Source organism: Dromiciops gliroides, chromosome 3 (assembly GCF_019393635.1).
Source record: "Dromiciops gliroides isolate mDroGli1 chromosome 3, mDroGli1.pri, whole genome shotgun sequence".
In the NCBI taxonomy this organism is placed as follows: Eukaryota; Metazoa; Chordata; class Mammalia; order Microbiotheria; family Microbiotheriidae; genus Dromiciops; species Dromiciops gliroides.
Genome location: NC_057863.1, coordinates 158,590,713 through 158,613,629, shown reverse-complemented (window position 1 = coordinate 158,613,629; position 22,917 = coordinate 158,590,713).

Genomic DNA, 22,917 nt, shown 5'->3' with positions numbered 1-22,917 from the left:
AAAAACCCTTTTAATTTAACTTATTGACTTGGTATTTTAGCTCCATCCATTGCTAGGATCAAGATCGTTACACTTTTCAAAAGCATTCCTTTAACCTAAGGTCGAATGAATGTGAAATTTGAAGAAGTTAGAAAAGGACTTGAATCCAGATCAACTTTAACCCTGAGTACTTTACCCAAATTGTGATACCTTGGAAGTATACTGTAGTGCAGAGCTTTTATTTTTTTTGAGCCTAAGGGGGAAAAAAGAATAAAGACGAGATCTTTCCCTTATTTCTTTAGACAGTCCCTCAGCCCAAAAAAGGAAGTGAAGGGAGGTGGAGGGAGCCCAAGTGAATCCTACAAAAATAAACTGCTGCCACTATTTATTGATAGAAAGATTTCTTGAGATGTATTTCTTAGCCCAGTGGAACTAAGAAATCACTAAGATCCTGACTCAAATCAATACATATTGCTTTGATTTCCTTGAGGAGAGATTGTTTTAAAGGATGTTTCATTTATAGAAGCCACCAATAAGCATGCAAGGAACTATGTAAACAAAACACCCTGGTGGGTTGTTGTTGTTCTAATTGTTTTCTTGTTTTGGTGTGAGTTGGCAGAGGAATGGGGCTTGAACAAGGGGAATTAATTGAGTTTTACTGTGAGAATACAATTTGAATGAATGAATAAAAAAAGATTTTATGAAGCTCTTATTTACCATGTGCCAAGCACTGTGCTAAGTTTGCAGCCTGTTATCACCTAGTAGTCTCTTTCTAAAAGATGAATTCCAAACCTCTGAGGCCCCAAATGGTATAGAATAGAGGTTTATGTTAAAGAAGACTTCATGCTTCAAGGCTCTGACTTTGATGGTGTGTGTGTTCCCTCCAAAGAAACAGATTGCTGCCCCTCAGGAAGATAGTTCTTAAGAATACTGCGACCAAGAAGAACAGGCATAAAGACTGCATTACAAAATGTCAGGTGATAAAGATGGATAGATTTGGGTGGGACAAGATAAAGACCAGGTAATTTAGACTTTATTCCTAGTGCAGTGTGACATCTTGTGTGAGGAAAGCAATATGATGAAAGTGGTCGTTTTAGGAAGATGAATCTGTTGCACCAAGCGAGATAGATTGGCAAGAATGGAGGCAAGGATGGCAGGATCACAGAATTAGAGCCAGAAGGAACCTCAGAGATCAGCTAGTCCAACTCCCTTATTTTCTGGATGCCCCATCATCTCCAGATCAAATATAAAATCCTTTATTTGTCTTTTAAAGTCTTTTGTAACCTGGTCCCTTCTTACCTTTCCAGTCTTTTATCATCTACTCTTCTCCACATACTGAGATCTAGCAACACTGTCCTTACTGTTCCTTACACATGATACTAGCTCTCAACTCCAGGCATTTTCACTAGCTGTCCCTCATGCCAAGAAATCATTCCCTTCTTATACCTCCTTCTGCCTTCCCTGGATTCCTTATGATCCCAGCTAAAATTCTCCCCTTAGGGGGCAGCTAGGTGGTACAGTGGATAAAGCACCAGCCCTGGATTCAGGAGGATCTGAGTTCAAATCTGCCCTCAGACACTTGACACTTACTAGCTGTGTGACCCTGGGCAAGTCACTTAACCCCAATTGCCCTGCAAAAAAAAAGAAAAGAATAAAACCTACTTGAAGTAGGGGCAGCTAGGTGATGCAGTGGATAGGGCACTGGGCCCTGGAGTCAGGAGTACCTGAGTTCAAATCCGGCCTCAGACACTTGACACTAGCTGTGTGACCCTGGTAAGTCACTTAACCCTCATTGCCATCCCCCTCCCCCCCAAAAAAAGAATGTTTAAAATCCTTCCCTTCTACAAGGAGTTTTTCCCAATCCCATTTAATGCTAATGTTTTCCTTCTAGGATTGGCTCCATTTTATCCTGTCTGTATCTTATTTGTACATAGTTTTTTGCATGTTGTCTCCACCATTACATTATGAGCTCTTTGAGAGCAGGGACTAGGATTTTTCCCCTTGTCTTTGTATGTTCAGCACTTGGCACAGGTCTGGCACGTTTGCTTGTTGACTGGCTTAACTCCAAATTGTTTCATTGACTTGCCCAAAGTCATTAGGCAAGTTGAAATGTCCAATAGGCAGTTGTGATGCAGGACTACAGCTCAGGGGGGAGACTAGGGCTGGATATATAGATCTGTGAGTCATTTGCTAAGGAGGTCACCAAGAGACAGAGAAGGGAAGAGAGCCCAGGACAAAACCTTGGAAGAACACCTCATCTCGGGAGGCATGATACGGGATGATGATCCAGCAAAGGAGGTGGAGAAAAAAGTAATGAAGTAGATAAGAGAACCAGCCAAAAATAGTATTATGAAAAAGCCAGAGAGGAAAAAGTATCCTGGAAAAGAGGGTAGTCAACAGTCTTAAATGAAGCAGAGAGATCAAGAAAGCTGAAGATTGAGAAAAGACCATGAGATTTACATATGAAAGTGGAAGAAGAAGGAGGTGTTGAAGAATTCTTCAAGACTGAAAGATTAAATAATAGAAGTGCCGCAGGGATTTCAGATAAGTACTTGCTATGGGGAATATGAATTAGAGTTTGGTGGGTTTTGTTTGTTTGTTTTGGGGCTGTTTTTTTGGGGGGCAGGGCAATGAGGGTTAAGTGACTTGCCCAAGGTCACACAGCTAGTAAGTATTAAGTGTCTGAGGCGGGATTTGAACTCGGTCCTCCTGAATCCAGGGCTGGTTCTTTATCCATTGCGCCACCTAGCTGCCCCTAGAGTTTGGTTTTTAAAAAGAATTTATGGAAATTGAGGGTATACTCATCAATTGGAGAATGGATGAACAAGTTGTGGTATATGAATGTTATGGAATACTATTGTGCTATAAGAAATGATGAACAGGCAGATTAAAAAAAAATCTGGACTTACATGAATCGAGTGAAGTAAGCAAAACCAGGAGAACATCATACACAGTAACAGCAACATTGTTCGATGATCAACTGCAACAGACTTACTCTTCTCAGCAATACAATGATCCAAGATAATTCCAAAATACTCATGATGGAAAATGCTCTCCATATCCAGAAAAAGAACTGTGTAATCTGAATGCAGATTGAAGTATACGATTTTTCAATTTTTTGTTTTTTCTTTCTTAGTTTTTTTCCTCTTTTGTTCTGATTCTCTTTCACAACATGACTAATGTGAAACTATGTTAAACATAATTGTACATATATGACCTATATCAGATCCGATGCTGTCTTGGAGGGGGAAGGGAAGAGAAAAAATTTGGAACTCTAAATCTTAGAAAAACAAATGTTGAAAACTATCTTTACAAGTAAATAGTAAAAATACTTTTTAAGATAAAAAATAAAAGAATTTAAAACAATGAAAATATCCTTAGCAAAGCTATCACTCCATATAGCATGGAAATGTCATTGTATGGCTCAAAGAGAATCAGAAAAGACAGAGTGGTAGTCTCCCACTCCTCTAGCTTCTTCTTCCTTTCCATTCCCCACTCCCTTCAAGGAAGTCTTTAACTCCTGCCAAGAGGGAAAGTGGGAGGTTTGGGCCAAAATCTTGTCTACTCTTCTCAAACAAAAGGATGTACCAGGGTAGAATTAAATCTATCTAACTTTCATTAAATATTAATTAGTCTGGGAAATGTACTTCTCTGTTCAAGCTAAACTTCGGATCATTATTCATTAATGGAGAAGGAGGATCCAAGCCTTATATCCAACAGTTGACTCCCTTCCTGCAAATACCAACCAATTTCACAATGACATACATAGGAAGTAGCAAAGAAACTCATTTTATCCAAGTTGACAGCCAAAAACAGAAATCAGAGAAGCTATAGAAAATATATAACAGAGTGAAAGAGTTGTCCCCTTGGGACAAAGATAATTCAGCTCAACCAAGGGAGAGAGGTCACAGATCTCACTCAAGGGGAAATTCCCTAAAGTCTCTATAAGAGCAATCTGGGGATAGAGACATGATGGAGACTACTAGCTTCTCTCATATTGGCTTCTTCTTAGAGTCTTATTTTCCCTTCAGTAATTTGAATTTGATATGGCTCCAGGATATCAAGTTTGAAATATCCAATAAGCAGTTTGCAATGCAGAACTAGAATTCAGGAGAGAAACTAGATCTGTGAGTCATCTGCATAAAATTATTCAAGGCATGGGAGCTGATGAGGTCAGCAAGAGACAGAGAGAAGAAAGCCCAGGACAAAAACTTGAAGAACACCTAAATCTTGGGTGCATGATATGGATAATGATCCAACAAAGAAGAACAAGAAAAAGCTTTGTCCATCTTCTCTCTCAGAGTTGGAAGTCAGAAGTGACTGTGACTTCCAGACTCAAAACACCTTAAGAGCCTGGAGCTCTCCTTCCTCTTGGTCTTTTTCTTTCCTTTCTTTTTTGTGAAGCAATTGGGGTTAAGTGACTTGCCCAGGGTCACACAGCTAGCAAGTGTCAAGTATCTGAGGCTGGATTTGAACTCAGGTCCTCCTGACTCCAGAGCCGATGCTTTATCCACTGTGCCACCCTAGCTGCCCCTCTTCCTCTTGTTCTTACCAACTCTGCCGCCATGCCCTTTACTAGCCTCAGGACATTAATTTCCACCAGTGAGGAGAGAGTATCATACTAATGGATTTAGGCACCAAAAAAAAAATAATAAAAATTTTAAAGTCAGGGGCAGCTAGGTGGGTGCAGTAGATAAAACACCAGCCCTGGATTCAGGAGGACCTGATTTCAAATCCAGCATCAGACACTTGACACTCACTAGCTGTGTGACCTTGGGCAAGTCACTTAACCCTCATTGCCCCCACCAAAATAAATAAGTAAGTAAATAAATAAATAAATAAATAGTAATGAACTTAGGTACTGGAGTTTTATATCCAAATGGATATATCCTCTAAACAGTAAAAACTGAGAGGACTCAGGATGGAAGATGTAAATTTGATCTGGCCATTGAAGTCATAAGAATGGAAAAGCTCATCTGGAGAGACCTCAAGATGAGCTTTGGGGGCAGGTCCACAATTGGCATATAGATTGAGAACCTATCAAGAGGCAAAAACTAAAGTAGTGCCAGGTCACAGAAGTCAATGTAATGGTCAAGAATTTTTTTAAAAAAAGTTGTAAATAGCGAAGTGGACAGGTACTGGTGGCCACTGCTTGCCCTTATATCATCTCCCACCACTGGCCCTTATATCATCTCTCCTGGGTTCTACTCTTCTTCCCAGCCTCTTGCCACCATACCCCATGTTCCCAGAATCATATATTCCTTTCTATCCTAACTATAAAGATTATTTTCCCCTTTTAGTTCTTCAAAAATACAATCAGAGATTTTCGAAGGAAACTTTTACTAAGAAACCTAGAGAAAACAAAACAAAAACACAAAAGCATAATAACACACTCTACATAGTGATTTAAAGTTTATAAAGTGCTTTCCTCACAATTAAAGTCTAACTAAAGCCTTCTTTTAAAAAATTTTTTTTAATTTATTATTATTTTTTTTGGTTGTTGTTGTTGTTTTTTGCTGGGCAATGGGGGTTAAGTGACTTGCCCAGGGTCACACAGCTAGTAAGTGTCAAGTGTCTGAGGCCAGATTTGAACTCAGGAACTCCTGAATCCAGGGCCAGTGCTTTATCCACTGCACCACCTAGCTGCCCCCTAACTAAAGCCTTCTTAATCTCCCATCCTAGTTGGTTTAGTTTCCCCTAACTAAAGTCTACCTGTAGGTTAGATGAGCTGCCATAATTAGGGGCAACTGAGTCCCTTGTTCTTTCTTTCCTGCCTTATTCCTTTCTTATTAGCTTTTCAAAATTCTCCTTGTCTGGTTCTTGAGTGTTTTTCCCCGCTTTCCCCTTCCTTTTCACCCTTTTTTTTGTTTTGTTTTTGTTTTTTGCAGGGCAATGGGGGTTAAGTGACTTGCCCAGGTCACACAGCAGTAAGCATCAAGTGTCTGAGGTCAGATTTGAACTAGGTCCTCCTGAATCCAAGGCCAGTGCTTTATCCACTGCTCCACCTAGCTGCGCCCCTTTTTACCCTTTTAAATTAGGAAGGTACTTTCCTATTCTGACTCCAAAGCTTTTTTTTTTTTTTTTTGCTGAACTGAAGTCCCATCCTTGCCCTTATTAGAGCAGTTGGAAGGAAGCTTTCTTCCCTCCTCTGAAGGCTCATTGCCCTAAAGTCTTCCCTCATGCCTGAACCATCTCTTTCTGACACATTGGGCTTGCACAAAACATTTTTACTAGCTTTCTGTCAAAGATATTTCCACTCTTTGCTGAAGCTTAGAGTCTTCATCTGTTATTATAGAATGACAGAGTTAGGAGGGGTCATGTAGTCTAACCCAAACCTGAAAAACAATTCCCTCAACAACATACCTGAACAATGACCATCCATCCTGGACTTGAAAACCTACCATTATGGAGAAGCATCATTTCCTGAAACTAACCATTCCCCTTTTGGACAACTCTAATTTTTACAGTGAATTGAGCCATAGGACCTGGAGTCAGGAAGTCCTGAGTTTAAAACCAGCCTCAACACTTATTAGCTGGGCCTCAGTTTGCTCATCCGTAAATGGGGATAATAACAGCCCCTTCCTCCCAGGGTTATTGTGAGGATAAATGAGATAATATGTGTAAAGTGATTTACGAACCTTAAAGTACTCTATAAATGCTAGCTATTATAGCTACCTTGACTTGAAAATTTGACTCTCTGTAACTAGGTAAGACAAAAATCTATTTTTTTCCATAAATAAACCCCTTAGGTAATTGAAGACAAGGATCATGTAAGAGTAGTAACATACATTTATAGAGGACATTGACGTTTGCAAGTACTACACTTACATTACCTTACATGTCCTCTAAATTGTCTCTTCTCCACAGTCAAGAGAGTTGGACCAGATTCAGTCAATCAATAAGTATTTATTAAGCACTTACTATGTGCTGGACACAGTTCTAAGAACTGGGATACAAATAAAGGCAAAACCACAGTCTCTGTCCTCAAAGAGAGACAAAATGTGAAGACCTATGTAGATATAAGATGTATACGGAGTAGATTGAGGGTAATCTAAGAGGGAAGGAATTAGCTGTGGAGAAGAGTTGGTTGGGGTTGGGGGGATTGAGAAAGGCCTCCTGAAGATGGTGGCATTCAAGCACCCCAGGGTGGGGTGGGATGGGGTGGAGGGTGGGGTAAGGTGAGAGAAAAATTCAGGGTCAGGGGACAGCCAGTGAAAAAGGCAAAAGGAGTTGGGAGATGAAGTCTTTTATGTGAGGAATAACAAGAAACCTAGTATTACTGAAGCATAGGACATGGTGGGGAATAAAGTATAAGATGGAGAAGCTAGGAAAGGCCATATTTAACCCCAGAGGCAATGGGAAAGCACTGAAGTTTTACTGAGTAGAGGGACTGACATGAGTAGACTTTGCACTTTAACAAGATCACTTCGGCAGCTAAGATAAAGATGGGCTGGAGTAGGGGAGAGATATGAAGCAGGGAGACCACCCAGAAAGTTTTTGCAATCATCCAGGAGTGAGGTTATAAAGGGTAGTGGCCGTGAGGGAGGAAATATGGAGCCACATGCAAGAGATATTTTGAAGGCAGAATTGATGAGACTTGGTAACAGATTGGATATTGGGAGAGTGAAAAAAATGAGAGGATTAGGGGGCAAAACTAGTTGTGATCCTGAGTGACTGGAAGGAGGATGGTGTCCTCAGCAGTAATAGGGAAGTTAGGAAGGGCTGGGGGAGGGAAGATTTGGGGGAAAGGATAATGAGTTCCCTTTGAGACATGTCGAGTTTAAAATGTCTAAGATATTAAGTTTGAGATGACTCACAGGCAGTTAGAGATGTGAGACGAGGTCAAGAGAGGTTTGGGCTAGATAAATAGATCTGAGAATCTTTTGAATAAAACAGGAGCTGATGACATCATTCAATGAAATAGAATAGATGGAGAAGAGGGCTCAAGACAGAGTCGTGAGGGACACCTATGGTTAGTAGGCATAGCCTGTATGAAAAACCAGCAAAGACCAAAAGGAAGGAGTCATACAGGTAAGAGAAGAAGCAGGAAAGATCAGTGTCACAAAACCTAGAGAGGGGGGCAGCTAGGTGGCGCTGCAGTGAATAAAGCACTGGCCCTGAATTCAGGAGGACCTGAGTTCGAATTCGGCCTCAGACATTTGACACTTGCTAGGTGTGTGACCCTGGGCAAGTCACTTAACCCTGATTGCCCCACCAAAAAAAAAAAAAGAGGTACAAAAACCTAGAGAAGGAAAAATATTCAAGATGAGGGTGATTGACCAGATAGATCAAAAGGAAGAGGATTAAGAATTATTAGATTTGGTCATTTAGAGTTCATTTATGATTTATGTCAACAGGAAATCACACTTTCATGAAACATATGTGAAAACTCGGTTTCATTAAAAGAGGAATAAACATGTATGTGGAAAGCAAAGCCAGGGCAAAGAATTCATAGTTTTTACAAAAGCTTTCATTTTTATTTTTCTTTTTTTCCCTTTTTTTTTTGGGGGGGGGGCGGTGAGGCAATTGGGATTAAGTGACTTGCCCAGGGTTACACAGGTAGTAAGTGTCAAGCATCTGAGGCCGGATTTGAACTCAGGTCCTCCTGAATCCAGGGCCTTTGCTTTATTCATTGCAGCACCACCTAGCTGCCCCCAGAAGTTTTCATTTTTATAATAGTAGGACAAAGGGAGGAGGGGATACCAGGTAGGGCTATAACATGGGAAAGGGGAATGGTGCAGCAAAGGTGTGGGACACCCAAAACCACTCCACAGGGGAGGACCAGAACAACTGGCAAAAGCCTTTTCTTTTACCTTGAGAACTGCTAAATCATGAAGATATGAGAGTCTACTTATCTGCAGAAGAGCCCAACTGCACAAGTATTATCCTGTCTGGAACAGACTGACTGGTGCTCACCTTGCCTCTCAAGGATACACAGGGAGTCCAGCTTGGGGCACAACAACAAATTATGTCAGCTCAGGGGGAGCTTCATCCTTGCCACATTCAGGGCCTCCTGAATGCTCCAAGTCCATTGTTTCTGGAAAATATGGCAACTAAAGAAGACAGGTTAAGTTGGATTCAGGGCCACACTTTGGAAAGAGCAGTTTCAGTCAAATGATTAGATTAGAAGCCAGATTATAGAGGTTTTTAGAATCAAGTGAGAGGAAAGGCAGTGGAGGCAACAAGTATATAGAGAGTTGTCTCAAGGGGAGGAGAGATATATGGTTATTGCTCAAAAGGTGATAGGATCAATTGAGGGGTTTTTTTTAAGGTGGGGGGAAACACAAGTATGTTTTTAGGCAGCAAGGAAGCAGCCAGTAGCTATGTAGTGAATGAAGATTAGAGAGAGTAGAGGGGATGATAGGAGGGGCAAACTGCTGAAGATGACGGGCAAGGCTGGGATCAGTGATACTCATGCAGAGGTTTGACTTGGCAAAGTGGAAGACCCCCTTTTTTGCAGGGCAATGAGGGTTAAGTGACTTGCCCAGGGTCACACAGCTAGTAAGTGTCAAGTGTCTAAGGCCTATTTTGAAATCAGGTCCTCCTGAATCCAGGGCTGGTGCTTTATCCACTGAGCCACCCTGCTGCCCCAGGAGCCCTTCTTCATGAGGGAGAGAGACAGATACAGAGGGACAGAGACAAAGATACAGACAGAGTCAAAGAAACAGAGAGAGAGAGAGAGAGACAGAGACAGAGACAGAGAGACAGAGAGACAGAAAAAAAGCTGTCAGAGAAGATAGTAGGGGAAGATATTTGAGTGAAGTGAGATGAGGAAGAAGGATGAAGAACAAACTCTCAGAAAATAACTTCAATTTTTTCCATGAAGTATGACACGAAGTCCTTAGCTGGACTATGACTCTGGTTCCTTTTTGTTCTAAAAGATTATTTTTCTAAGTTTAGGAAAAAGATAAAGTTGCTTGGTCTGAAAGGACCTGTAACCTATACACTAAGAGTGTGATTGGAGGGATGCAGAGGACCTTACCGAAAGTAACCTCACTTCCATTAGGATTTGGCAGCATCTTACCGATGAGTCAGAAGTGCACCCCCTCTATGTCAGCAGGAGGAAATCATTCTAAAGGTTAGGTAAAGACAGATATTTCTGTAATCTGTCATGGAAATAGATGCTGAAAGTTGCTAAAATGAAGAAAGGACAATGTGGTGACAAAATGCAGGCTGGAGGCTGGTGGTCCTTGTTCAGTATAGAAAAAGAAAAGACGGTAGTCAGGATGAATGAGAACATCTCCATAGCAACTGCTGACCTAACTGATTGAGGAGAGAACTCGGGTTTCATTAAGAAGTAATGCAGATCCCTACAGGGAAAGGAGAAGAGGATCAGGCTACTAATAGTTTGGTGACATTATCCCTTTGTTCTGATGTCACATTTATCAAAAACATCACGGTTTTATTCGAATTCTAAAATTCCCTTCTACTTAGAAGAGGAGGGGCTGACCAGCTTCTTCCTAGATGAAGAATAGCAGATACCTCAATTTCATCTCCTTTATGGCCATATGACTTCCATGACAGACGCCATTTTTCCTGGAGCCAGCCTATCTCTAGCATGTGAGTTCCCTCTGACAGCCAGTAAATAGGATTCATTGCCCTTCTGTCTCAAAATTCATATTCCCTTTTGGGCTCCCTCCTAAGTTCCTGTTTTCTCACCAAAGGGACACCTCCGGCTGTCAGCTCATTTGCAGAACAGAGATGACTGATATGTCCTGAGCTCACTGAATAATTAAGTTAGCTCATGTTACACTTACTGACTGCTTCCCCAGCTTCCCTTTGATATTAGGAAGGAGGTATCATCACTCAGATATTTCCAGGGGAGGGGTGGAGATTTTCAGTAGGTCCTTTATTTACATTCTTTCAGTACATAATATTTTAAACATTCAAACCCTAGAACACAGTTTCCAGAATGAGTACAAGAGAGGACCATATTCAGAGTCTCAGATGAATCTATGATCTTACTGATGTGGTTATTCCCTCCAGTCATACAGATTTCAACCCATCCATGCCTGACTATCCTGTATGATTCCAATCCCCATGCCATCAGTTTGCCACAGGGGGCCCACAGGACATATGCTTTCTCAAATTCTCTTGACATCACAAGGACACCAGTGTAACGCATGATCTAGCTAAAGGTTAATCCTTGCCTTTAGAGTCACAAGACCCATCAATCTCCTAAGGATAGGACCAGACCTAAAATTTAATTGGTATGGGGAATTCCTGCATGAGGAAACTCAAAGGTGTTTGGCACCTTCCTGAAACTTAATTCCAGAGAGCTGCCTGAGCATTGAGGTTAAGTGACTTATTAAGAGTTACACAGCCAAGATTTGAACTAGATCTTCCTGCCCCCACAGCCAGATCTCTGTCATCTTTAATTCAATTCTTCTTTATAATAAAGACTCACACCCATCATGCATCTCTCTTGCCCTTAGGATGCTACCCATTTTCAGTTCTTCAGAGACTCTAATCTAGAACGCAGAATACAGATCTAGTAGCAGATTTATTCTACTTTCTGAAGACCATTCTAGTCAAGCATGGAGGATACCATCATTGTTCATCCCTTGTTTTCACAGAGGACCCATGACAGCATAGGTGATGTCTTGACTCGTCCATGAATTGGATTTAAGTGGGGCAAAGGAGTGCAAAGTCATTAGCCACTCTCTCTTCCTGAGGCATCAAAGTCCAGTGGCAAGACAAAAGTGAAGATGGCTGACAATGGCCCAGGATGCAATGGATGACCTTTGACATCTTTGGTGTCTGACCAAGCTCTAAGCATGCCATAGTGCCTGCTTCAGCTACCTTCATGGATATTGGAACAAATAGCTCTCATCCACCTCTTCCACCTGGGGAAGTCTTCACATGTTTGAAGTAGACATCCTGACAACTCACTGATGGGTTTGAAGCCTGTCAATTATACTTTGTCTCTCAAGACAGTTTTGCCAAGGTGTGGCCATTGCTCATGATATAGCTTCTTCTTCTTCTTTTTTTTTAAGTGAGGCAATTGGGGTTAAGTGACTTGCCCAGGGTCACACAGCCAGTGTTAAGTGTCTGAGGCCGGATCTGAACTCAGCTACTCCTGAATCCAGGGCCAGGGCTCTATCCACTGCGCCACCTAGCTGCCCCTCATGATATAGCTTCTTAGAGCTACAGGTGAGAGTTGGGTGAGGGGTGGACACCAAAGGTGCATGAGAAGCCCTGAAAAGGGCTCAGCAAGCCCTCACACTAGAGGTGTTAGTTGTTTCTGAACACCTTTTGTGCCCTGGAGGAAACCATCAAAAGTAGACTGACCACATGAGGAATTCTTCAGCCATAGCAACCCACGAAATAGAGAAGAGGGCTTTCTGTCCCTGAAATCAATGGAAATGAACAATAAAGAAAGGCCACTGGACTTCTGTAAGATATAGGAGTACCTTAATTAACCAATGTAAGCTGGTTAGATTCCTATGATAACAGAGTAATGGAATGAGCTTCCTAGAAATGGCAGATAATTGTTGCCCTATCACTTTGGGGAAAAAATAAAATCCCAGTTATACAACAGGCAACTTAGGAAGTGCTTAGCTGTCTTTCAGTTCATGCTACACCATTCATTGGTCTTTCACCAGCAATACTTACCTTAACCTTGTAGTAGTTCCTTAGTCCTGAACAGAAAATCCCTCTTTTGTGCTAGAGGATACTTCCCTGTCTGTTTCCCACAGAACTCTAGACTTTCAGCCAAAGTTACTATCAGGTATCTCTGATCAGAAAAGTAGTATGGTACAGCGCAAAGAGAAGTAGCTTTACTTGGAAGACCAGGGTGCAAATCCTTCCTCCATAATTTATTAGCTGTGTGATGTTGGCCAAGTCACTTAACCTTTGTAGGCCTCACTTTCCTTGTCTGTAAAATGAAGGGGTTGAACAAGATAGTTTCTGAGGTACCTTCTATCTCTAAGTCTATAACTTAATAGAGGTGCTTGTGGCATGGCCCCCTAATTTAATGGGGACAGGACTCAGAGCCACTAAATTTACTTCAAAAGGAGACCAAAAGAGAACTGTCTCCTGGGAATAGCTGCTATTCATCTCTGATCCAGGTCAAATTGAAATTACTATCTTAGAAGTAAAAGGTTTTCTATTCCCCTAAAGTAAGGGTTTTTTTTCTTTCTTCCTTTCAACAGAATCTCCATTATAGAACACATATCCTAGCTGACTAATAAAAGATTCCTGACATGCTATCCTGTGAGGCCAATTTGGCCAAGTTTTAATGGTTTGTCACCAAGAGATATTTGGTGGCCACCAACAAAGTACAGGGATCTACATTGGGTTCTTGTGAAATCATTAATAAAGTGAATCCAAAGATGTGTGACCCAACATGTTGGGCAGGTGCTTTCATGTCAACACAAGGAAAACTAAAAAGAGGATTTAAGAATTGGCATGCATGGGCCCTTATCTGCACCATTGCAGTAGCTTCTCTATTTCCCCCTCCTTTTCCAGTTCATCCTCCTTATACTACTGTAGCAATCTTCTTAATGCTTCAGTATAATCACATCACTCCAATTCTCCAGAACTTAAATGATTCTCCATTGTCTAGTGTTTTTCCAGTCTTTTCTCAGAGTGTGTTCAGTAAGCATCTACAGGTTCTTGTTGTTTGTCCTTCATTCTCAAAGAGGACCGTGCCATCAGGATAATGTCATGACTTGTAGGGAGGATGGCTCCAGAGTCATCCAGTGGTAATATATACATCAGGACAACTGGAGATTGCCCCAAATGTTTGAGGCAATTGGTGTTAAGTGACTTGCCCAGGGTCACACAGCTAGTAAGTGTCAAGTTTTGAGGTCAGATTTGAACTCAAGTCCTTCTGACTTCAAGGCCAGTGCTCTATCCACTGCACCACCTAGCTGCCCCAAATCTACAGGTATGGTGATGCTGTGCCAGGTACTATAGGAAAAGCACAGGCACACCCATTTATACTGGTTTTTATGAAAATAGAGTAGAAACAACATCATAGTGGGGAGATGGTTCCATAGAAACTAGATTTTAAAGTGAACAGTGGCTGAGATGTTGCAGTGGGGTTTTACAACTTTATGATTTAATTATAATCCAATAATAATAATGTTATTGGATATAGGATCATAGAGTTGGAATGAACTTAAGAGGTCACCTGGTACAATCTCCTCCCCTTACAGATGGGGAAACTGAGGCCCAGAGAGTTAGGTGCCTTGTCCAAGGTTACATAGATATTAATTGACTGAGACAATATTTGAACCCAGGTCTTTTGACTCTAAATCCAATGTTCTTTGATTCTTTTCTACCAACTTTGGTTAAGTCAGTGCTCTGAAGGGTGTGATCCAAAACTATATATTCCTTGCCCACTAGGTCTCTACCAGGCCAATGTAAAAACAATATTGAAAATGTCATTTAGAGCTCATGGTGAGAGGACTAGAAGTAAGTGTATTGATTTCTCCCCATTCTTACCCCCAACATATCCTCCCCACTCCCATCAGTCACTTTGAGTTTGAAGGGGGAGAACAGGAAGGAAAAAAGAATATAAAATAATTAGGAAAGGATTCTCTATGATAGTGTGTACCCTTTGCAAAGTGAGAATGGGAATGGGAAGAGAGAATATGTATTGTTGACTACCTCACTTCCTACTTCCCTCAAGATGAGTATTTAATCCTAATATAAGTGGAGCGGGGAGGAAAGTTAAGATGCCCTTTTAAAGTTGTTGATTTCTAAGTTTGAGTAACTACCTGGCTGGATTTTTTTTTCAGCAAATGGATCAAGCTATATATGGAAAATGGGAGGGAGAGGGCAGGAGAAGAATCAACAAAGTAATACAAAAGCTTCAAGGGGACAGAAGATGGATAGAGAGAGGAGGACAACGGAGAAAGGGATACATCAAGAAAGTGTCCTCATTCTCTTAGCCAATTGTTCCCTTATCCTTTAGAATGTTTCTCTCCCTTTTCACTTTCAATGCATTTTCCCCTAGTCCAACTTAAACAACTTAGGAGGCTCTTTGATCCAAAGCTAAAAGGTCATTCAAGAAGTTTTAAGAAAGACTGGAGGAAGAAAAGGGTGCTGGTCCCTGCATGACATGAATTGTATAGATTATCTTTTTTCAAGACTGCTGCTGTCATATGCTACAGTATCCCTAACTGTTAGCCAGACATAGGAAAACATAGAAGGAAAGCCAACTTGAAAAATAGATACTCAAGAAATATAGTTGACACCTCTGAACCACTGGGTTTTTGTTCATTTATGTTAATTAACCACATGGGGAAGTAGAGAAAAACACAAAAATCCAGAGGAGAGAGGGGCTATACAGAAGACATGGATTTAGATTCCAGGAGGAAGACTCATGCAGATGCTCCCAAGAGAAAACCATAGCAAGTCAGAGAAATACTGGTTAGACATGTACTGATTGAACCACCAGGTGGCACTGCTAGCAATTCACTGGGTAGTTCCAAACTCACCATGAAGGATTGTACAAGTCCCTCTGGGACCAAAGTATTGAGTAAGGTTATGCTTTGTGTAATCCCCAGAGAGTGAAAGACTTTCTGTCTCTAAGTTTTACTTCTCACTACTGGGCAGCACTGCTTGTCCATAACTATACATTTTGTGGATCTATCCAACATCAAGCCCTCACACACTTGCTAACCTAATTCTTTTTGAATGTGTTCTCTTTTAATGAGCACCAGTCTTCAGGAAGACTCATCTTCCTGAACTAGCTGTGTGACCCTGGGCAAGTCACTTAACTATGTTTGCTTCCATTTCTTCTTCTGTAAAACGAGCTGGAGAAGGAAATAGAAAACCATTTCAGTATCTTTGCCAAGAAAACCCCAAATGGAGTCACAAAAAGTCAGATACGACTGAAACAACTCAACAATAACAGCAGTCATATGAGCATGGTATGGCATAAGTTGATTCACTACAGAAACACTCACATTCTGTAAAACTAGATAAAGCTTTTTTTTTTAAAGCTCAGCATTCAGTCAACAAGTCAGCAGAATTAATAACAAAGAGATGATATATAAAAATAAATAATAAATACCTACAGAGTTACTACCAAGTCCATCATTCTCTCAAACCACAGAAGTCCTCTAAAAAAATAGGATTAGTCTGGATATGGGAATGTTAGAAAATGTACTATTTAAGCTTTCTCTGGAACAGGCAAAAGAGTGCAACAACACAGTTCTTATAAGATTTCCAATTCATACTTCTCACAGGACTGGTCTTCAAGTAAAGACACAGAAACTCTGGAGTCAGTCATGGCATCTAAGTGTGGAACTAGTATCAACTGGAACTCAGGAGTGTGTGGGCTACCTGGTTATTGGAAGGAATCTTTGACCTCATCTGTCCACAGGGTGAATAGAACTGGCATAGAAGTCTTTCAAAGATCCATGACAACATTTCATGTTTTTCACTCAGATCTTCGCCATCTGAGTAGTACTATAGGTCTAGAAAACTGAAAAGATCTTGGTAAGGTGGGTCCAGAGAGGGAGAGATAAATAATTAATTTGACTGTTTATAGGCCTCCATACCAATCTTTTGCAGGGTTTTGATTTGTTTTTTTAATTAAATAAAGCCTCTCCTGTGGTGGATGTTTTGTTAACCCAAAAACTTGCATGAGCCTTTAGGGTCCTTTTTAAAATTGTTATTGGAAAGACCTTGACACAAGCCAAATTCTAATGTTTGTGACCAGCTAGGTGTCACAGTGGATAGAGCACTGAATCTGGAGTCAGGAAGACTCCTCTCCTTGAGTTCAAATACAGCCTCAGAAACTTATTAGTTGTGTGGCCCTGGGCAAGTCACTTAACCCTGCTTGCCTTAGTTTCCTCATCTGTCAAATGAGCTGGAGAAGGAAATGGCAAACCACTCCAGTATCTTTTCCAAGAAACCCCAAATGAGGTCATGGAAGAGTCTGGCATAACTAAAAAACTGAACAAGACATAATACGTAATCCCCCAAAAGCCAATGGAGTGATACAATGATAATTTGATGACCCTTGCTTAACAAAACTCTGATGGCTCCCTATTATTACCTTCAGTATCAAACATAAAATCTATTGGGCATCTAAAGATTTTCAAAATTTCATCCCATTCCTGCCTTTCTAATCTTTTTACACTTTACTCCTCTCCATGCACTTTACAATGTAATGAGGTACTTAAGGTGCCTTGACACCTAAGAAAAATTACTTTTAAGGGCTTTCCATAATTCTACACAATGTTTAGCAAGTCGAGACAGTAAGTATTTTTGAATATCTGGCATATGCTCAGTACCATGTTGGCCATTGTGGTAAATATTAACAAACGTAAGATATGGTTGGACACCTTGAAAAGCTAAACTTCTAACTGGGGAAACAAACTATACATAGCCAAAAAAAAGCAAGAGGAAATTCCTAGAGAACAATATAACTCACTATATAATCATGTGTAAGAATACAGAATTCAGAAAATACAGTGATTCTGAAAAAGGAAAGGTGCATTTGAGTTGGCTAGGAAGGCTTCATGGCAAAAGTGACTTTCATGGTTGGCTTTCAGCAAAGTATAGAATGGAGAGGCAGAAAGGAAAGGAGATACAGTGTCTCCAGCAAGGAGAACAACATGAGCTAGGTTCATAGGGTCATAGATTTAGAAACAGAAAGGACCTTAAAGATCTTGGTGTTGTAGAAATATTTCAGGGGGGGGCGGCTAGGTGGCGCAGCGGATTAAGCATAGGCCCTGGAGTCAGGAGGACCTGAGTTCAAATCTGGCCTCAGACACTTGACACTTACTAGCTGTGTGACCCTGGGCAAGTCACTTAACCCCCATTGCCCCACAAAACAAAAACAAACTATAAATAAATAAAAAGGTTTATTTAAAAAAAAAAGAAATATTTCAGGGGTAACATGAACTCAGAAGAAAAAAAAATCACATCTTTATTCTTACTAACTTTGACTGAAAGTTAGTACTTCCTTTAATGTTATTCCAAGAAGGGCTCATAGACTTCACCACACTTCCCAAGAAGTCCATGAAACAAAAAAAGATTAAGAAGTCTTCGTTTTATAGATTAGGGAACTGAGGACCAGAAAGGCTGAGGGTCAAAGTCACAGAGCTAGTGATTGATAGAGCTTGGGTTTGATAGCTGGTTATCTGACTCCAGATCCAGTACTTTTCCTCATGCCAATAGGTTTACTTCAGTGTGACAAACACTTATGAATATTCTTATAGTGACAGGATCTAATCTTTATGCCACTGAGGGGTTGAGAACTGTCCATTGCATGTTCTTACCATTCTGCACCTTTCCCCTGGCAATAATTTTCCCTTTAATAATTGGGAGTTAGTAGCATGAAGCCACATATAGTGTTTTTTTTTAATTAAATTAAATTAATTTTTTTTTTTTTAGTGAGGCAATTGGGGTTAAGTGACTTGCCCAGGGTCACACAGCTAGTAAGTGTTAGTGTCTGAGGCTGGATTTGAACTCAGGTACTCCTGACTCCAGGGCCGGTGCTCTATCCACTGCACCACCTAGCTGCCCCCCACATATAGGTTTTTTTGTTTGTTTGTTTGTTTGGTTTTTTTTTGGTGAGGCAATTGGGGTTAAGTGACTTGCCCAGGGTCACACAGCTAGTAAGTGTTAAGTGTCTGAGGTCGGATTTGAACTCAGGTACTCCTGAATCCAAGGCCGGTGCTTTATCCACTGCACCATCTAGCTGCCCCCCCACCTCCACATATAGTTTTGAGACCTTTTCTTCTTCTCCTAAGGTCCCCAAACTTTCCTGTAGCCCTCCTATGTCGCCCTCCACATTTATATCACATTTCATAATTGCATACATTCCAATACTAAAGCCCTTCTCTGATGCTTCATTGTTCTGTGAAGGTGATTTCTCAAAATCAATTCCTGTGAACTCGAGCAAGTCTTTTTGAAACTTAATACAAGTAGATAAGAATGGAAAGATAGGATTCTGAGCCACTATCAGAGATTTTTAACCATCAAGAACAGGAGAGGTATAGGTCTGGAGAAAGGCAGATGGTGACCTGATTTTCAAGCAAAAAAAAAAAAAAGGGAAGAGCATGTACTGTGTAAACTATAGACCAATGAATTTGACTTTAACTATAAAATTCAAGAGTGCATTATTAAAGCAATGGTGAGTGAACATCCACAAAAGGAAGGGGGTGATCACACAAATCCAGCAGGGCTTCATCAAGAACAGGTCGTACCAGACTAAACTCATTACTCTTTTTTACAGGATTACCAGGTTATTAGATTTTATATATATATATTTGAACTTTTAAAAATTCTGAACTTGAGAAATAAAGCAAGCATTTCCATAACATAATAGAATAGAAAAGAAGATGAAACTGCAAATCTATTATGTACAATTTGCTATTCTTTTAATAGTTATCATGTAACTTTCTCCCCCCACCTCCACCCTAGAGATGACTACTATTAGAAATATTCCAGGGGCAGCTAGGTGGCGCAGTAGATAGAGCACCAGCCCTGGAGTCAGGAGTACCTGAGTTCAAATCCGGCCTCAGACACTTAACACACACTTACTAGCTGTGTGACCCTGGGCAAGTCACTTAACCCCAATTGCCTCCCTAAAAAAAAAAAAAAAAAGAAATATTCTATACATACTTCTACTTCTCAGTTCTTTCTCTGGATGCAGATAACATCTTACTTCATAAGTCCTTTGTAGTTCATTTGGGCATTTGTAATAAGTCAAAATGACAGTCACTCAAACTTGTTCTTAAAACAATATTGCTGTTACTGTATACAATGTCAGACTGGTAGATTTTAGCAAAACATTGTCATATTTTACATATGTTTTAACTGAGAATAGTGTGAATTCAAATAATGTGACCACCTCACTGGAACAGTGTGAACTTGAATAATTATGTCACTTCGGGGGAATTCATTATTTGTACTAAGACCTAGCTTGTACCTTAGCAAGAAAGTGTAAACCAGGGTTATGTGTGGACTATGAGGTATTTATTATTCCTTCATTTGCCTTACACGAGCACCCATGATATAATTATTATCACTTTCACCTTATTGTTAAGTAAAAGGTTATGTTTAAGATCCTAATGAGGGGCAGCTAGATGACGCAGCGGATAAAGCACCAGCCCTGGATTCAGGAGGACCTGAGTTCAAATCCGACCTGAGACACTTGACACTAGCTGTGTGACCTTGGGCAAGTCACTTAACCCTCATTGACCAGCAAAAAAAAAAAAAAAAGATCCTAATGAATGGCAGGGTTTGTGTAAACTGAAATGTACTGATGGTGAGCAGGGGGAATGTATTTGCCCCACAAAAGGATTAACCCTATTATCCTAATGATGGGACAGCTATGTGGCACAGTGGATAGAGTTCCCAGAGTCAGAAAGACTCAGCTTGCTAAGTTTAAATCTGGCCTCAGACACTTGCTGTGTGATCCTGGGCAAGTCACTTAACCCTGTTTGCCTCAATTTCCTCATCTGTAAAATGAGCTGGTGAAGGAAATGGCAAACCACTTCTGAATCTCTGCCAAGAAGACCCCAAATGGGGTCACAAAGAGTTGGACATGATTAAAACGACTGGACAACAACAGTATACTGATAGAGTTTGAGTGTAGACACATGGTCATTATTCTTCTTTTGTTCCCTAGACCTGCAACTATGAGGACAGGACCAAAGAAAAAGAGTGGGTGTCCTAGCTAGAGGCATACCATGGCAGAGAGGTTGCATAAGCAAGTCATAATAAGGTATAAATGACAACAGGCTTAATTTTCCTAGAGGAATTTGCATTTTGAGAGAGGAACTTATTTAACCAAAATATCTGGTAGAATATTTATGGAATTTAGAAAATGAGTTGTAGTACCTCAACACCATAACCCCTGGAGAAAAGAGGTCAACTCCTTGGCGCCTTATTTCAGAAAGTTTGGGTCCCCACGGTGTGTGCCATTTTATTATATGCCATGAATTTCTGACATTTTCCCATTTAAAATGATTAGAGACCACCTGGACAGAAGATCACTTTTGAACACCCTGGAGATATTTACTTGGGTGCTTTAATGGTATCCAGCAATGCAAAGGTGCATAGATATCAGGCTGTGACCCATGATTAAAAAGGGAACATCAAAGAACTGAGATAACGGATATTATCAGGGAAATGTGTTTGAGAAAAAGAAGGATAAAGGAAGAGGAAGAAAGGACTAAGCATTTATTAAGTGCCTTTTATGTGCTAAACCCATTACAAGCATTATCTCACTTAATAATACTATAAAGTGGATGGATTTGGTAACCTCAGTGTGTCAAGAAAAGCTGAGAAAGGGAGCAGCTAGGTGGCGCAGTGCATAGAGCACTGGCCCTGGAGTCAGGAGTACCTGAGTTCAAATCCGGCCTCAGACACTTAACACTTACTAGCTGTGTGACCTTGGGCAAGTCACTTAACCCCAATTGCCTCACTAAAAAACAAAACAAACAAAACAAACAAACAAAAAAACCACTTACTAGCTGTGTGACCCTGGGCAAGTCACTTAACCCCAATTGCCTCACTAAAAAAAAAAAGAAAAGCTGAGAAAGCCCCTCAGCACATTGGACAGCTCCTTCTCATGAACCAATGGGAGACCTTGGACAAGTCACACAAGTTGGACAGCCAGGCTTATGGAAATGGAGGGAATACCCCAAATTGATGAGAACACAGATCTACTAGAATGTTGAGGCGGTTCCTGGGCTTGTGGAATGGGAAGACAAATGTTGCAAAAGGTTGTTCCTGCTTCCCCTGGACCCACTTATGTCATGGGCACTTGTGCCAGCAACAGCAACTCCCTCTGTCCCTTCTCTGGGAGAAGCTGGTGGTTCTGTCCCTTCTTTCTCCCATTAGCGATCCTGCATACTTGTAGGGGAAATGATGGTCACCTTCTACAGGAAGCCTTCCCCAACTCTCTTAATTCCAATGTGTTTCCCCTTTCAATTATTTCCTGTTTATCCTGTTTATAACTTGCTTTGAATATATTTGCTCCCATGTTGTTTTCCCCATTTGATTATAAGCAACTTGAAGGCAAGGATTTTCTTTTGACTCTTTTTGTTTCCCCTGAGCTTAGCACAGAGCCTGGAACAGGGGCAGCTAGATGGCACAGTGGATAAGCACCAGCCCTGGATTCAGGAGTACCTGAGTTCAAATCCGGCCTCAGACACTTACTAGCTGTGTGACCCTGGGCAAGTCACTTAACCCCAATTGCCTCACCAAAAAAAAAAAATAATAATAATAAAATAACAGAGCCTGGAACATAGTTGGTGCTTAATAAATATTGATTGAAATAAATAATAAATAAATATTGATTGATTGACTTTTTCCTTTTATTTTCTAGTACTTTCTGATTTTCACTGAAAAATACAGCATCTAGGGAGGAAGGCAGGGAATAAGCTAGATAAATGGAGAGTGAAAGAAGAGGAGGACCTCTGAACCTCCAAACTCAATAGTTTCCCTCAGGAGTTGAGGGAAAGGAGAGAACACATGGAAAAATTTAGTCTAACTTATTCAAGTGGCAGTAAAAACTCAGTACCTCTTCCTTTTTGTACTTCCCACCCCCACCTTGGGGAATACCTTTGTTTTAGTGTGGATCTTTAGGCAGGGGGAATTGTTATGATATTAGTCTCTCTTCAGGTTCTAGAGAAATGATTCAGTGCCTTAGAGAGGAGGGAGGACTATCAGAGATCATCTTTGGCAAATAGTAAATAGCCTAGAGCCATTCTGATTCTGGAGGTGAAGGACCCATCATTTTCTGGGAGAATGAGCAAATGAATTTGTGGAAGGAGAGGCAAACAGCAGTGAATGACAGGAAACATAATCATGGAAGTAAATAACTAGAAAACATAATTATGGAGGTGAGAACTAGAGCCCTACCCCAGAGCAACTGGGTAGGGCTACCATTGATCAACATGGGGTCAACAGTGTGATTTTTTTTGTTGTTGTTCAATTGTGTCCAACCCTTCATGACCC